The sequence below is a fragment of the Triturus cristatus genome, chromosome 2_2, assembly GCF_964204655.1.
Source record: "Triturus cristatus chromosome 2_2, aTriCri1.1, whole genome shotgun sequence".
Taxonomy (NCBI): Eukaryota; Metazoa; Chordata; class Amphibia; order Caudata; family Salamandridae; genus Triturus; species Triturus cristatus.
Window position 1 is genome coordinate 436,553,555 of NC_140582.1, and position 16,051 is coordinate 436,569,605.

Consider the following 16,051-nt stretch of genomic DNA (forward strand, 5'->3'; position numbering starts at 1 on the left):
GCCAGGGCCTGTAAATTAAAGGCTACTAGTGGGCTTGTAGCACCGGTTGTGCCACCCACATGAGTAGCCTTGTAAATGTGTCTCAGATCTACCACTTAGTGTCTGCACGCGCAGTTTCTAACTGCCATGTTGTCATGGCAAGTGCACGCACTTGCCAGGCCAAAACCTTCCCTTTCCTAATATGTCATGCACCCTGACGTTAGGCTCAAGGTACCTCCATGGACAGGGTGCAGTGTATGTGAAAGGTAGGACATGTACTGGTGTGAGTGGCGTATTCTGAAAGTGAAATACTGTGTATTTTGCTATTCACTATTGAAAGGCTATCTGTCCCATAGGCTTATCACTGGGGCTGCGCTGTAACATTCTACATGTGTAGCTTTCCATAGGGTCAAGATAAAAAATGGAGTTCAGGCTTTCTGGACTAAGAATTTATTAATGCACCTTTTGGTAAAGGTGGTTTGTAAATTCTGTGTTTGAACAGGCCACTTTTAGGAAGTGGTCATTTTCTTACTTTACCATTCTGTGTGTCTCAGGCTGTTTGTGTATTCAGTGTCTGGTGTTAGAGTGACAGGTGCTGGGGATATGCATTCACTCTAGGCAGTCCCTAGGGGGTGAGGTGTGCCCTGCCTGGGCTAAATAGACCTGGTCTGCTTTTAGAGTGGAGGGAGAAGTTTTGCTTGCATCTGAATAGGCTGTGTCTCCTTTTTCACAATGCTGTCTCTGCCCCCTATGGTCATGAGCACCAGGGAGGACAGGACTGGTTTGGGCTGGGTCCAGAAACCCTTGCCACAAGGAGAACAATGATGATTTGAGGTATAAGTATTGCACCTAAAATCTCAGGACTTTAGATTACTTCCAGGAACAAGAGGACCCTGCCAAGAAGAGCGGAATGAATGTGTGAGGACCACTGCATTTTCTGTGTGAGGAGTGGGGTGGCCTGCAGTTGCTGCTTCTGTCTCTGGTGGAGGAAAAGGATGGACTCTTTTTGCCCTGCTGTGGTATCCTGTTTGGGAAGAAATCTCAAAGGGCCTTGTGTGCTGGCCTCTTGTTGCAGCAGAATACAAAGTATTCCCTTGGTGAGCTACACTTTATATTTGAATCCTTGGTGCCACACTTTATTCAGAGAATTGTGGTGCTTTCTGGTGCTTCACATTATTCGGAGGTCATTGGGGTTGATCTGAAATCCCACTGCTGAGGAGTTCATACACCTCCCTGAAAATCCTCCCTGTGCATTAATACTGGAAAGCTCTCTGGCACTGCTGGGAGTGAGTATTCCTGGTGCTTTATTTAATTGTAGGCCTTCTGGCCAAATCATTGGGCTGATTCCTCCCCGTCAACCACTGTGAGAAGAGCTGTGGCACTACCTGACTGTGCCATGTTGAGAGGCCCTTGGTCGGTGAGAATCACTACTCCCCAACACGGCTGCTCACCATCGGAGCCAGCGCAAAGGAGACCCAGACGTTGTCAGAGCAGCCAACACTGCAGTTTCCGGCATGACTGGCACCACCCCTGGAAGCTGCAGAAGTCCCAAAGCACACAGGAAGGAGACACGGCACCAGCCCCGGCTCAAGCTGGCGAGTGAGCCAACTCGGCAGAGGAGAGACCGAGGGAGATCCCTCGCAACCGTGGCTGGTATCAAGTATTAGAGGCAATCTGGGCGATCGCTCAAGACCAGAGTAGGTTATCGACATCGCGACCGGCGGGCACTAAGCACCTACAATCATCCGACACTGAGGGCTGCGCCGCATGTTCGCGTGCAGCCCCATATGCTAATTGTGCCTGCGGGGGACCCAGTGAGGACTCCCCACCAGCGGGGGCAGTGTATGTGTGCCCTTTCCCATCCTGACACATACCTGGGGGGCAATTGCAGGAATGTTGCAGCACAGAGCGGAACCTCGATGGAGGTCCTGTTCCTGTGGCTCCCCCACAAGTACAGTCAACCTATTATAGGTGCAGTGGAGTCCATGTGCCCTATGGGCAAAGAATCATTACTGTAGAACTTGGGACAGGAGCACAGTGGCTCTGTATTGAAGGTACAAAGTGGTGATTTGTCAACGTAATCTGGTGATTATGTGTGGTCTAACAGCTGCATTTTCAAGCCCTAATGGTATAGTGTAGGCCTTATCCTGGCCAAAATAACAAATATTATGTTCAGGAGCAGTATGATGTTTTCACAACAATTTTATGATCTGTGCAAGTTGCAATGACTATGGCCTAGTTGGCAAAAAGGATTTATGCTCTATGCATTGTAATGACAATTGCCTATGGCAAAGTGATTTGTATAATCTACATGTATTATCACAATTGCCTAGTGGCACAGTGATTTATGTGATCCTTGGTCTTTATGTGTTTTATATCCAATATATGAGATTTTTTACATAAAGTTTTGTGGAGTCTCTTTTGTGGTGTGCCTAGTGTGTCACTGGTGTGTGTGCATGTTGTGCAACCGCATTCACACATGGCCTCTGGGATAAGCCTGACTGCTCTGCCAAGTTAACAACATGTGAGCAGGGGTTACCTTGTGTGTGTAACTCCCTTATCATGACTAGAGTGGTGAGTTCTGCCTGGCTTAGGTGCATACGCTAGCCAACCAGAAACCCAATTTCTAACAGTCAGTAATTCAGGAAACTGACATTTACATGGCAGGTGATTCCACCAAAGTCTATGCAATCAATTTGGCTTGATTGGAGTGTGAAAAGGAGACCAAGGAGGGTTACGTTTTTAAAAGAGTAAGATTTGGTAGGCATGGTATTACCTCATTGCCAATCTTTCTCCTCCCTCACAGTGACCCCCGTGAACGATCCCTCCTTGCCGCCAGACGTCCCCAAAGCCAAACAAAAAATAATAGAGAGTAGAGAGGAGTATTTTCGCTCATAAGATCCCCTGTGAGGAGGAAGGCAATGATTCAGAGTAATGAAGCTTCCCACTAAGTAATCTAAGCATTACACTGCATCTCTCAGTAATTACCTGACATGATTATAAATTGTTTGTATTGAAAAAAATGTCCTGTAACATGGCTGCTGGATATTTCTCTCCCTCCACACACTTTCTGCTCAATATGGCAGTCTTGTGGCGCTATGGTATATTATCTTACATAATGTGGAACCATATTTAAAGTATTAAGAATTAAATTTTCAAGATGACTGGTCTCTGTTAATAGCTTTACCAATACAACGCATTTTAAAAGCATCTGGCAATTGCAAAGTCAATAGAAGTTGCCAGCATGGAGAGAGAGATGGGCGGGGGGAGAGGAGTGTTGAGAGATAGGCAGGAAAGGGAGTGAAGACTGGGGAAAAGTATGGGGAAAAGTAGCACCAAGGGGCACAGGAAAGCACTGCAGGACAACGCCCAGAACTACACCAAGTTCACTATAAACACCTGAAGCACTATGAAGGAGTCAAGCGCATACCAGTCTTGGTAGGAGGCACAGGAAGGTGCTGAAGGACACTATCCAGGGCACCACCGCGGCTGCTATCTGTAGCATAGCGCCCAGCATAGGAGTCAAGAGCATCTCTAGCCTGGTTACTCATAGAGAGTATGGGAAGGGAGAGATGGGGTAGTAGAGTTTCTGGAATCTTGTGAAAGAAGAAAAATGTGGTAAGTGCACTCTCTCATGATGTGCTCAATAAGAAGTGAATCAAGATAAACAAGCATTGGCATAGCCAATAGGTCTCGCCTTTGGGACCTTATAAGTGTTTAGATATGCAGCAGTTGAGGTTGTTGCACCAAGGATATTGTGCTGCATAACTAAATACTTATAAGGTCCCAAAGGCGAGACCTATTGGCTATGCCAATGCTTGTTTACTCTTGCTTAGAGTCGAATGATGATAAATATGTCCTAGTCCCCAAAAATTAATACCGGGGCCACCACGTTAACTGATGGCACAAATTAAGCACTGTCCTCTGAAGAGAATGCATTGAGACTGCTATTTTAAAATCTTGTTTTGCTACATTAGTAGATAATGCACAACGTTAACATTAGCTGCTATTGGAAGCATTTCATTTTTGTCTTATCTTGTTTAGATCATAAGGTACCAAGTAGGTAACGTCTACCACCAAATTTTCTGACCCCTTTTAAAAACCAAGTGTACTTTGGGAATTCCTATATGTGCAGCATCCCCTTAACCTCCCTTCAATACAAAGTTGTCTCCTTGACAGATTTCATGTATCAGAATTCACAGGCTCACTTTTGAAAGGTAGAAACAGCCCATCTTAACCTTTAGAAGCTAATTGATAAAAGCAGGAAAAAACATGTTAATAGTGGTATTTTTGGGTTATGCCCCAGAATGGCAAGAGTTTTAGTGTTTTGGTTACACGCTGCATACGAAACACTTGCAGAGGGTAAGGAAAATTATAAAGCTGTGTATATCTGTGACCCTAACTTATCTCTGTGCTATAAATATTTTTTCTATAAATGTCTTACCTTCTTACACAATCCTTGTTTACAAGACTTTGGCGCTCGTTCCTAAGATTTTTACACCACTTTATGCATGTAAGTTACATAAGTTTTGGAATGCATTGCAAAGTGTGTATGGGTGACTTCAAAGATATGACTGTAGGCGTGAACTCCTTGCGTGCATTGCATTTCTTAGACTACTCCCGTGACACTACACTTAAAATCAGTCGTACCCCTGGAAAAATCAGTGACTCGCCTTTGATTTTCTGTGCATTTGTTGACACCCGTGTTGCGGCTGGTGGTTTTGTGGACTTGTTGAAAGAGTGCTATCCCGCAGAACAGGTTATGCATCTTTTTTAACGAGTCAGCCATTGAAAGCTCTAACTAGCGGTAGTTTCAAAACATTTTATGCATTATGACTTTAGAGGGAAAGCAGGCCAGCGGAAGGAGCCAGCGTTTCAGATTTCTGCTAAAACAATCTCGCTTTATAAATTCAGCCATCTAACTCGCAGCTGCACCTGGAAAGAAAGAATCCAGTCTCTTTAAAATCTCCCGCGATCACCACAATGAATAGGGGGGATTCGTGGAAATGTAATTGCTTACGTCTTTTAACCTCTGTTTTGGTTGTATTTAATGCTGAATAAATTAAGGCCCGATCCAACCCGAATTTATGGGAGAATAAGGGGCATATTATCAAGACAGGCGATAATATTATCGCCGCTTTAGCTGCAGAAAACTGCCGCTAAAACGGCGATAATGGGCTTGATAATATGCTCTATGGAATTCCAATTGAGGCCCATGTTAGATGTCCTTCACATCTAACATGGGCTTCAATTGGAATTCCATAGAGCATTTTATCAAGCCCATTATCGCCATTTTAGCGGCAGTTTTCTGCCGCCAAAGCGGCGATAATTTTATCGCCTGTCTTGATAATATGCCCCTATGTGAGGCATTTTATTACTGTGAAGTGTAAGCGTGTACCTTTCTGGGTAGATTTGAAACAAATCGCAGTAGATTTTGAGGAAGTGCAGAGACAAAAATAAATGTAAACAAACGCAAGATACTACTAACCATGTGTGTCTGATAAAAAGCGATGTAAGTAGTCTAGGTGTGACGAGGCACCTGGATTCAAAAGCCACCCAGAAAGCAGTTCTGTTCACTCGGTTTCAAGTACTTTGCTAACCAAATGAACCAATGTCCCTACACGTTTTCAGCCATTTCAGTGAGTAAGAGGCATTTTGAGCTCAAAATTTGAAGGTATGCGTGAAGAGTTCGCGTGCCTGTGCTTCAAGCCTGCTGTGAAGTGTGCGCCTGTTGCTGTAGTGTTCTGCTTGCAGCCGCATTCCATTCCCTCGGCGGCAGCCATGTTGCTCGCTGTTACCTGACTCCTTGAGGGCTGGCGGAGGGGATGTATAAAATAAGGCTCTTTTCATCCTGCTGTACTCACTGGCGTTTCTGCTTCCAGGAGCATTCAGGACAAGTGCCTCCTGGAGCTGTACAACAAGGACCCCGCACAGGCCTTCAGTCACACCCCCCGGCCGGTGAATGGGGACATAAGGGTGAGTTTTCACAGCTTTTTTTGTGCATGAGTTTTGTTTGTTCTAGCGTGGGGCGTGTACATTGTGCTATAGACTGCTGCTCGTTTATGGGCAGAGGGGGGCGAGCTCAACTGTGGGCAGACCAGCCTGGCTGGCAGGCTCCCGCAGGGCGTGCGTCCCTGGTACATTGTCTCACGCCAGGAAGCTGGAGGGGTAAAAGTTAGTTCCTTGCTGGTGCTTTGCTCTGGGATTTATAAGTAGGAGGACTCAGTTGGATGTTTACCAAAGCGATTTTGATGCGTTTGTGTGTGCGGAGTGTCTGAGTGTTATCACCGCTTCGAAATGGCTAAAACGCATGTAAAGGCAGAAGTCCGCGTGGAATATGAGGGCGTACTTTTGAGGGGTAACATTTAATGTTGTTGGTCTGCCTCGCCATGGTTTTGTGGAGGGGGGTATACAAAATCGTAAATGTTGAGATTTCAAGGCAGGGTGTGCGTCATTGTAAGCAATGTTGGAAATAAATGCAATACTCTGAAGTTGGGGGTCTTTATCCAAAGGGAGGGGGTAGTGCAATCCGAGATGACGCGGGGAGAGAAGGGAGGGGGAAGTGCAGTCAGAGAAGCCTCAAAGAAGCTGACTAGAAGGGAGGGGGTAATGCAAAAAGAGCGGGGAGAGAATGGAGAGGGTAATACAAACAAAGGAGCCTCAATCTATAAAGCTAATGAGAAGGGAGAGGGAAGTGCGAGCTGAGAAGCGATTAGATGCCAGCTGTGCACGTGCACGCGATCGTGCACTCAAGCTTTAGGCCAGCAAAACACTGTGGGTAGCACTTTGAAAATCTCACATACAAAATGTCTCTCCGAGCCAGCGCATGCGCTGGGCTCAGTGGAGACCTAAAAAAGAAAAATTTGTTCCATGATGTCAGCAGTGGAAGGATACAACTAAACCAATCAAATACAAGTGTAAAGACTAAGGGGCATATTATCAAGCATGGCGTTAAAATTATCGCCGCTTTAGCGGCAGAAAACTGCAGCTAAAGCAGCGATAATGGGCTTGATAATATGCCACAGAGAATTCCAATAGAAGCCCATGTTCACACCGGAACATGGGCTTCTATGGGAATTCACAAGGGCATATTATCAAGCCCATTATCGCCGCTTTAGCGGCAGTTTTCTGCTGCTAAAGCGGCGATAATTTTAACGCTGTTTCTTGATAATATGCCCCAATATGCTCTTGGCATGGGACAAACACATAATTAAGGAGAACTGAGATAGACAAGAAAGCTGTCCAATCATGAGCAAGGGGAAGATCTAAAGTCCATTTTTTTAGTATTGTATGCATTGCTCTCTGAGACGAATGCTTGAAGATGAGTGTACTGCAACTGCACAAATGCACATTATTGACTGTTTTTTGCTTGTGCTATTTCTAATTGTTCTTCGAATTTTTCAGTGTACTTATTTATTTGAAGGCTTTGAGCTTGTTTCTGTATCTGTCCTTGTGTATGAATCTATCTGTTCTCTATCTTTCAGCACATTTTCCATTTTTGGGTTTGTTTTTCTGGTTATCACTTTTTGAACAATCTTGTGACATATATATCGATCTAGTCACATGGTGCCTTCCAGGCTAACTATCTATGTCCCTACTTGTCAGTGGCCTAAACCGGCATCTCCTATCACGTCTTATTTATTTATGTGTTTTTTCATTTTGCGCATAATTCTCACTCTCCTCACTGTGTGGCTCTTCCCCGGGTTAAAAGAGAATTTTTCCTTATATCACTGTATCCCAGTTCGCTTGATGGGTACCTTTCTTTAACTTTCGAGAACCTATAGGGATGTAGTACTATTCTGCACCCTACTTTATTTTATATAAGGAAAATATATATGCTGATGTTCATATTACAATTTTTTCATTCTTGGCTCCATTTATCTCCTTTGCGTGCACACGAACTGTCGCCCTGAAGAAGGTGTGAATAGTACCTGGGTCTGAGACCGAAACGCGCGTCGGCATAGGGGCCACTGTGCTCCCGTTGTTTACAATTGTCTTCTGAAGAATCAACTTGATTATGGACCCTATCAGCATCATATAATGAAAAGCAACCAACTCTGGAAGCTCCTTAGCATCAATCATTGTCTTAATGTTCATATGTGATGGAAATTCTGTTTTGTACCATAAGATTATGTTTGGTACATTTCAATGTTTTGTTATTGGGTGGAATGTTTGAGTACGTATGAGTCAGTGTTTGCTTGTTTGTCTGAAGGTGTGTATGTGTGCAGCTTAGGATGTTTGTATATTTTTGTGTGAATCATTTTAGTCTGTTATGTCTTTTGCACTATGTTGACTAAATAAATTAAAAGTAATATGATATCCCTAACGCTAATGGTCTCTGTACTATCAATGTGAAAGGTACCCCACCTAGGACTGTTTTGCATATATCAGTGACTTACTGCACTATGTAAATAACTTTTAGGCAGAGTGTTCTTTTTTGATTGTTTTGTGACTTTACCCCTGCTCTCGCTGCCTTATATTTGTCTCAGGGGCTCCCTTTCTTTTGAGTGGTTGAATCACTCAGTATGTCTGCATTGGGAAGTGAAGTTACAATTCAGAATTGCCCTCAGTGAGGAATACAACAATAATGCCTTTGTTGCAAGCTTGTTCTAGCAGTACTATCAAAGGGGCATTCTTCGATAGAAGTGCCACTAGTTACAGCTCCTCTCAGTTTTTACCTTAGATTGATTTTGCATGAATTGTGCCTTGTATTTGACCTCATTATAAGTTGTCAAAAACAGCCCAGTTTTCCCCTGACCTCTAAGGTCACCTAAGAAATGGAGATTAGCACGGGAACCAGGAATACCATAGCCTAGTCACATGGTAATTTCCCATCTATGTTATGAGTTCATACAGACCCACATGTATCAACATTTGGAATAGTGATTACCTAATTGCAATTTTCTGAGAAGCGCAATTATGTAATCGCTATTCCAAATGTATGAAACTCTTAGAGTTTCAGTTAGCGATTCCTAAGTGATCGCAAATCAACCTACCACATTAATATTAATGAGGTAGGTCGCAATTTGCGACCCCCTAAGAATCACTAAAATCACGGGAATGGTAGCTGGGGCGAAAACCGCAACAGACGTACATGCCCTAACTACTATGGCTACCCAATGCCACCCTATCAGGGTCCACCGATATGGAATTACCTGGGGTTCCCCACACGCCCACAAGGATATCCTCAAGGGCCACAATCATTCTTCCCTGGTGACAACCAGCCTTTTTTTGAAAGAGGCTGGGGCAGAGGAAGAGGGCGGCAAAGAGACAACACCAAACAGGTGCACTGGCAAGAACAGCCTCCGAAAAATGTAGAGACACGGAGTATGACGAGAGGGAAAATAAATTGATAATTAATCTCTCACACAGACACTTGACCAAAATAGAACACGAGGTCCTACGGAAAGGTCTTGGGTATGTTCCTACACCAAGACCAGACAAATTCAGAGATCACTGCGAAATCCACAATCTTTTTCGCAAAGTCAGATTAAACGCTTTCTTCCACAACAGACCCACACCTGAGAATAATGATACAGGACTACGGAATCCATCTACTTTTACACCAAATAGTATGGTACCCAGTGAGGTCCTCACCTTTGAGCAGGCTGTGCTCAAGGAACTCAAAGACATCAACCCAACTGTCCCTTTCAATAACTTGTCTAATGCAGAATGGATAGCTTTAGCTGATGATCCTTCTATTACCATAAAACAAGCAGACAAGGGGGTAGCAACAGTGATAATGGCCACTTGTGACTACGACATTGAATGTCTCTGACAAATCAACAATGACCGATACTACACCCCCATTACTGAGAACCCTACTAAAAGGCTCTTCACTTTAATATCAACAATGGCTTTCACTGCAGAAACAGAAGGATGGATTTCTAAAAATGAGTCTGACTTTTTGATAACAAAAAATCCTAAAACACCATATTTCTACATCTTACCCAAGGTGCACAAGGGCATTAGCCCGGTGCCCGGGAGACCGATTGTCTCCGGAATAGGATCACTCTTGGAACCACTATGTAAGTTCTGTAATCATTTCCTATGGCCGCTAGTGAAATAAACACCGGCATTTCTGCTTGACACTACGTCAGTACTACAGCTTATCAATGATTGCCACCGCCAAAATGAAATTGACTTCTTAATTACCCTAGATGTGGAGGCGCTTTATACAAACATTCCCCAGCGTGCAACTCTGGAGGTCATTGAGGATGTATTGAGTACATCAAACTGGACATCGCCCACACCAATACCATTTGTGATGGAATGTGCTACCCTAGCCCTGACTGAATTTTATTTTTAATACAATCAAAGACTTTACCACCAAACACAGGGCACTTCCATGGGTAGCACATTCGCTCCAAGTGTGGCCTGTCTTTATGTGGCAGCCTTCGAATCCAGTTATATCCTGCATCACAGTAACCCCTACATCAACAACCTGTTCATATGGAAGAGATACATTGACGATATTTTGGTCTTTTGGAAAGGTGACAGGAACAGCTGTGATCAATTTTGTCAATGGATCAACACCTTGAATCCATACCTGAAATTCACACATAACATCTCTGACTCAACTGTCCCCTTTTTAGACATGAATATAAATCTATCATCGGGTACCATAACCACTACACTACATAAGAAATCGACTGACTGAAACAGCCTCCTGCTCTTCAGCAGCCATCACCCCAGGGCCCTAAAAAACAACCTCCCGTTTGGCCAATTTCTCCATATTAGGAGGAATTGCATGGCCGTGGAGGACTATAAACTAGAGTCAGATTTGCTTAAAAGAGAATACCCACAGAATTCAGTTTCAGTTGCTATGAAAAGAGCCAGAAATAACCACAGAGAAGCATTGTTGGAAAAAAGCAAAAAAATCCCGACAGAAGCAATCACATGCGTCACCTCTTACACCCCCACGTCCACTCAGATTAGGAACGCCATACGCAAGCATTGGAAGATCTTGAATACAGGCAATCTCACTTTACCAGCCCCGAGATTTGCATTTAAAAGAACAAGCAATTTGAAAGATTTACTAATACACACCAGACCAAGGCCAAAGACTACCCTAACCCAACAAAATCTATGGGATTTACCACCTGTCATGGGCCACTACCCTTGTGGTTCCTGCTCTGTCTGCCCCCAGACTAAACAAACCAAAGAAATAACTTTGAACAATAACTTTACCTGGCACATGAAGAAACATACAAACTGCAATACTGCCAACTGCATTTATCTATTATCATGCCCATGTGGCCTCCAATACGTGGGGATGACAACCAGACCTGTCAAAACCCGCGCATAACTGAACACAAGAGTAATATCAGGTGTCGTAAAACCACTACACCACTCTACACCCACTTTTTGACAAGCAACCACACGTGAGACACTTAAATGGATGATTTTGGAGGCCCACACATCAATTACTCCCTCAGCACTATTTAAAATTGAACAACGCTGGGTACACCGGTTGAGTTCGGATAAAAATGGCCTTGCTGAAGATATTCCCTGGAGCGCCTTGAATAACCTATAATGAGAGCGACAACATACATATGACACCTTTAACCCAACCAGACGATTATTTGTAGTATACTCTGTTGTCATGATCTTCTGAAACCCCGTTCTCAGATACTGCAAAGACCTCTTATGCCGCTAGCACTGAGATGAAATGTAGGGAATTAGAGACATGTACGCTCTAAGAAATGCACGCACAATGCTAGATGTAGACTCACACATGCCGCTCACTGCAGATCGCAGAATATATTTCACTTTTGCTTGAGAACTGCCACCTTGATAGGTCAATTAGCAGAGTCAACATTTTTTTTTTTTTTTACTGCGCACTTACCACTATCATTGTGCAGATATGGCATTCGCCCTTCCCATCGGGTAGAGACCATGCTCAACATGGCCACCCGTTCCTCTCCATAAGAACGCGATGGATGACACTTCAGTCCGGCGCTAACAACTGCTGTGAACATCACAGTGAACCAAGTCATTTCTAATTACAAAGGGCACATACACAATATCTCTTACATCAATTATGATATGTCTCCCTCATGCGCTACTAATATTGTGTTATTTGATCTCCTGATGAACTACTAATTTAGTGTTATGTGATCTCCTGATGTTATACTAACAATGTACACCACTCCAATATGGCGCCCAATTTTGAAGGGACTCCTAGCAATTTAAAGATGGCCACGACTTGCTCCACTTCACATTGTGGTGGTTTACACTCCATCTATCGCGCTACGACGTCGACGCCCCCCACGTGCTCTGGTCTCGTTAGGTTAATTGCAGCATTAACCGAGCTGGCAGTTACCTTCCGGAACCGCCAATACTGGTTAGGTCCTCCGCCGAGTGGGCGAGAGTCTCTGTAAGTATCCACCCTACTATCTCCTAAGCAATGACCATGGTAAGACTCACCAACGCTTTATAGGAGACATACTAGCGGACATCCCGCCAACCCTGGCAAACTTGTACTGAGTTGATATGAGTAAATACATTGCCGCCTTGTGACATATGGTCCTAGCTTGTCGAGTGCTGTTAGGGGCGCTGCGGCGTCTCTGGGTTAGACGGGTTGCTATTTTCAATCACGGAAAGCGCCCTGTCGGACCCACACTGCCCGCTCTCCTTCAGCGCTCACAGATTGAATATGACGGTAACCTACTTATACCTCTATAAATTTGGGGCGATGCACCGCTGACGTTACTATTCAACACTGGGTCCTCCAGGGTCCTCCACGACACAGTAACTGTATTCTTTCTTAATAAACAAAGTTTTTTTTAAAACAACGAAGTTGACATAACAAGCTTATAACAATGAGCTTATCTACATCCTCACTTTTAGGAAACTACGCGTTGATTAAACGCGCTCATTCATTGCCGTTGACCGATGAGGCCAGTACTAACTAACAATTAGGTGAGTGGCAACACTGGAACACTACCCATTTGTCCGTGCTGTTGTTCTGGGTTGGTACCCCATAAGGATTGTTTTACTGCTACTGGCATTTTTTTACTTTTTAAGATTAAGTCAAATACATGACTAGTTCTCCTCCTTGGAGTTAGCATGATCGTGCATGGCCAGATGTTAATATACTCTACAGATTTGGCAATGATACAACCTGTACTCGGCCTATTTGTTGACAAGTGACTGTCTTTATAATAATTTCTCTTTAGATTGGCTACAGCTCCCATGGAGACCTCAAGCAGATGGTGCATACAAACTGGTACTTTTTAGGTTATTGCGCTACACTACCATTCACTAGTGTAGATTTTAAACCACTTGTCATTAATTTCCCTGGTTCTGAAGAATTGTAACTTGATCCTATTTTAGGCACTATTAGGCAAGAAACATGTTGACCATATAAGAGCCACTAGATACAACATTACTGTAGATAGTCGCCATCACTATTTTAATCAGGGTAGGAGGCAGGATTATTAAATAAGTGGCCCTGACCACCGTCCCTGTTCTAACTTACCCCTTCACATACAACATGTCTACAGTCTAGGGCCCCTCACATACACTCACCATACGGCAAGGATAAAAGATCTCCACCAAAGAGCCCCCACTGAGGGTGCCATTGGGTATTGCACCGCCGACCCGATGAGGAGCATGCCCTATGATGAAGCATTACACCCAGCGGGCTGGGTGTGTGAGGGCACTTTATCCGAAAGGAGGAATTCCCCATCCCCTTTCGGCTAAACTCTACTTGTAGCTCCCCTTCCCCCAGTCACTTGCACGAATCCTATAGGAACTGCATACTAACTTTCTTGTTCTCGGCCTGCTACGGTCAGCAGACCAACAAGTCTGTGATTGCTATGCAGTAAAGCAACCATTAAAAAAAAAAGCAAGCCGTTTTCCTTAAAGGAAAACAGGCTGCATTTAAAAAGAAAAATGTAAAAAAAAATTTAAGAGCAGGCAGTGGTCCGTGGGACCACTGTCTGCTCTTAAAAAAAGTGATTACCACCATTCCCAAACCTGTTAAACACTGTGCTGGCATTGTGGAAGTACTCTATGGTTCTCCCTTTCCTAAAAACAGCAAATGCTGACCTCAATTCTTCCAGTAACTATAGTACCATTTTGCTTCTGTCTCTATCATCTAAAGAACTTTAAAACATGCAAACACTATCTTGAAATAAATAACTTGCTTGGTATTACCCAATCAGAATTTAGAGCCCAATACAGTATCGATATTGTTCTGTTGACTTCTATGGTGGTTCTCAGAGCAATTATTGACCATAGAAAGTCAGTTGCGTTGATATGACTAGCTCTCTTTTTTTTCTTCTCATACCGCCAGGGATGACTGCAAGTCTTGAGCCGATTGATCTATCTGCCCTGCGGTCTACTGCATTCACCCAAGGTCCAAACAGAAAACAGGACCATTGCCTCTTACTGCGCCTTGGTGTAATCATTTGAAAGCCTGTACTATCCCTTGATTCCTACACCACTCCGAAAAGTCAGCCCATAGATCTGAGGTATGGCACATTTTTGACCCCAGATCTGAGCGCCACACCTAGACGGCCACCCTAACCCAGTCATCCACCCTCGGGGGTAACTGATCAGTCCACATCTTACAGATTTCCATCTGTGCGATAAGTAGCAAGTAGAATATTAGCCCTCTCTGCTGACGCCGCAGAGATTTATGTGTTAACTCATCGACTCCAAAAAGGGCTAGCATGGGATTCATATCAATCGACACATCAAAAATGTCTCGCAAAATAAGTTCAATCTCTCCCCAGTAATGCTTTAGCCCTTGACACTGGAGAAAAACATGAACCGCATTAGCCTCCACACAACCACATAGCTTACACATAGGGGGAGGGAGGGGAGCAAACTTAGCGATCTTAGTGGGTGTCCAATAGAGCCGATTGATAGTAAAAAGTGGTTCCTTTTAAAATTTGCAAGTTTGACAGCTGAATACAAGAGCATCAAGGAGTTGCTCCAAGCCAGTGAAAGATCCTCCTCTTGAGAGGCTCCTTCCCAGACTAAGTGAGGAGGGGTTAAGTTAATCTCATCCATAGCCGAGAATTTCCAGTACCAAACTGCAACCTCCTTACTCTTAAGTCATACGTCTGGAAGAGGTAACTACAGATCCCAATCACCCCGATCTCCTTCTTTGAGGCCACAAACCAGGAAGATAGTTGTAGAAATTTAAACTTGGACAGGCTATCCCCAACTTTCGCTTTTAAAACTTCCCATGGATATAACTGCACAAACGTCATCAAATTGGCCCAGATAGTAATGCCAGCTCTCCTCAATGGAAGGCTTAGGGTATCTTTCAGAGATAGCGGGGTTCGAGGAGAGTCCCATACAGGAGTGAAGTCTGCGTAGTACCCTAATCCGACAATTCTCCTGATCTTGTGCCATAAATACAGTGCAGACCTCAAAACCTTTACACAAACCTTCTTGAAAAATCTGGGGGCCCCAAACTTGTACAGGAAACCCACCTTGCTCAGTTCTCTCATCATTTCCCACAGAAGTCTCCCCCAAATCGAATTGTCAGGTTTCCCTAACAACAGTCACACTTTTTTAAACTGGAATGTGGCACAGTACAAATTAAAAACAGGAAGAGCAAGGCCTCCCTTATCTAGCCTACACTTTAGTTTTTTCCAGACCAGCCTGTCCCCCTTATTAGCCCAAATAAAACTGACTACCTTCCCCTGAATTTTATCGATGCTGGACTTTGGGAACACCAGAGGGCTACAGTTAAAAAGATAAGTCAGTTTGGGGAGGACGGTCATCTTTATCTAGTTAACACGGCCATAGACTGTTAAGGGCAAATTCTTCCACCTGGCAAGAAGGCAATCTATCTCTCTAGCTACCCGTTACAGATTGTGCTGGGGAATTTCATCTACCTATTTAACAATTGAGATGCATAGATATATGATGACAGACCTAGTCCTCCCACCCCAGTCTTTGATATTCCAGTACATCACTTCAGTTTTGGCAGTATTTACTAAATACCCCAGGAGGGCCCCACATTCTGTGACGCGATTTTCTACTCTCAGGATTGTTATAGCAGGATCTGCTGTATAGTTCAACAGATCATCTGCATACAGCACAACCA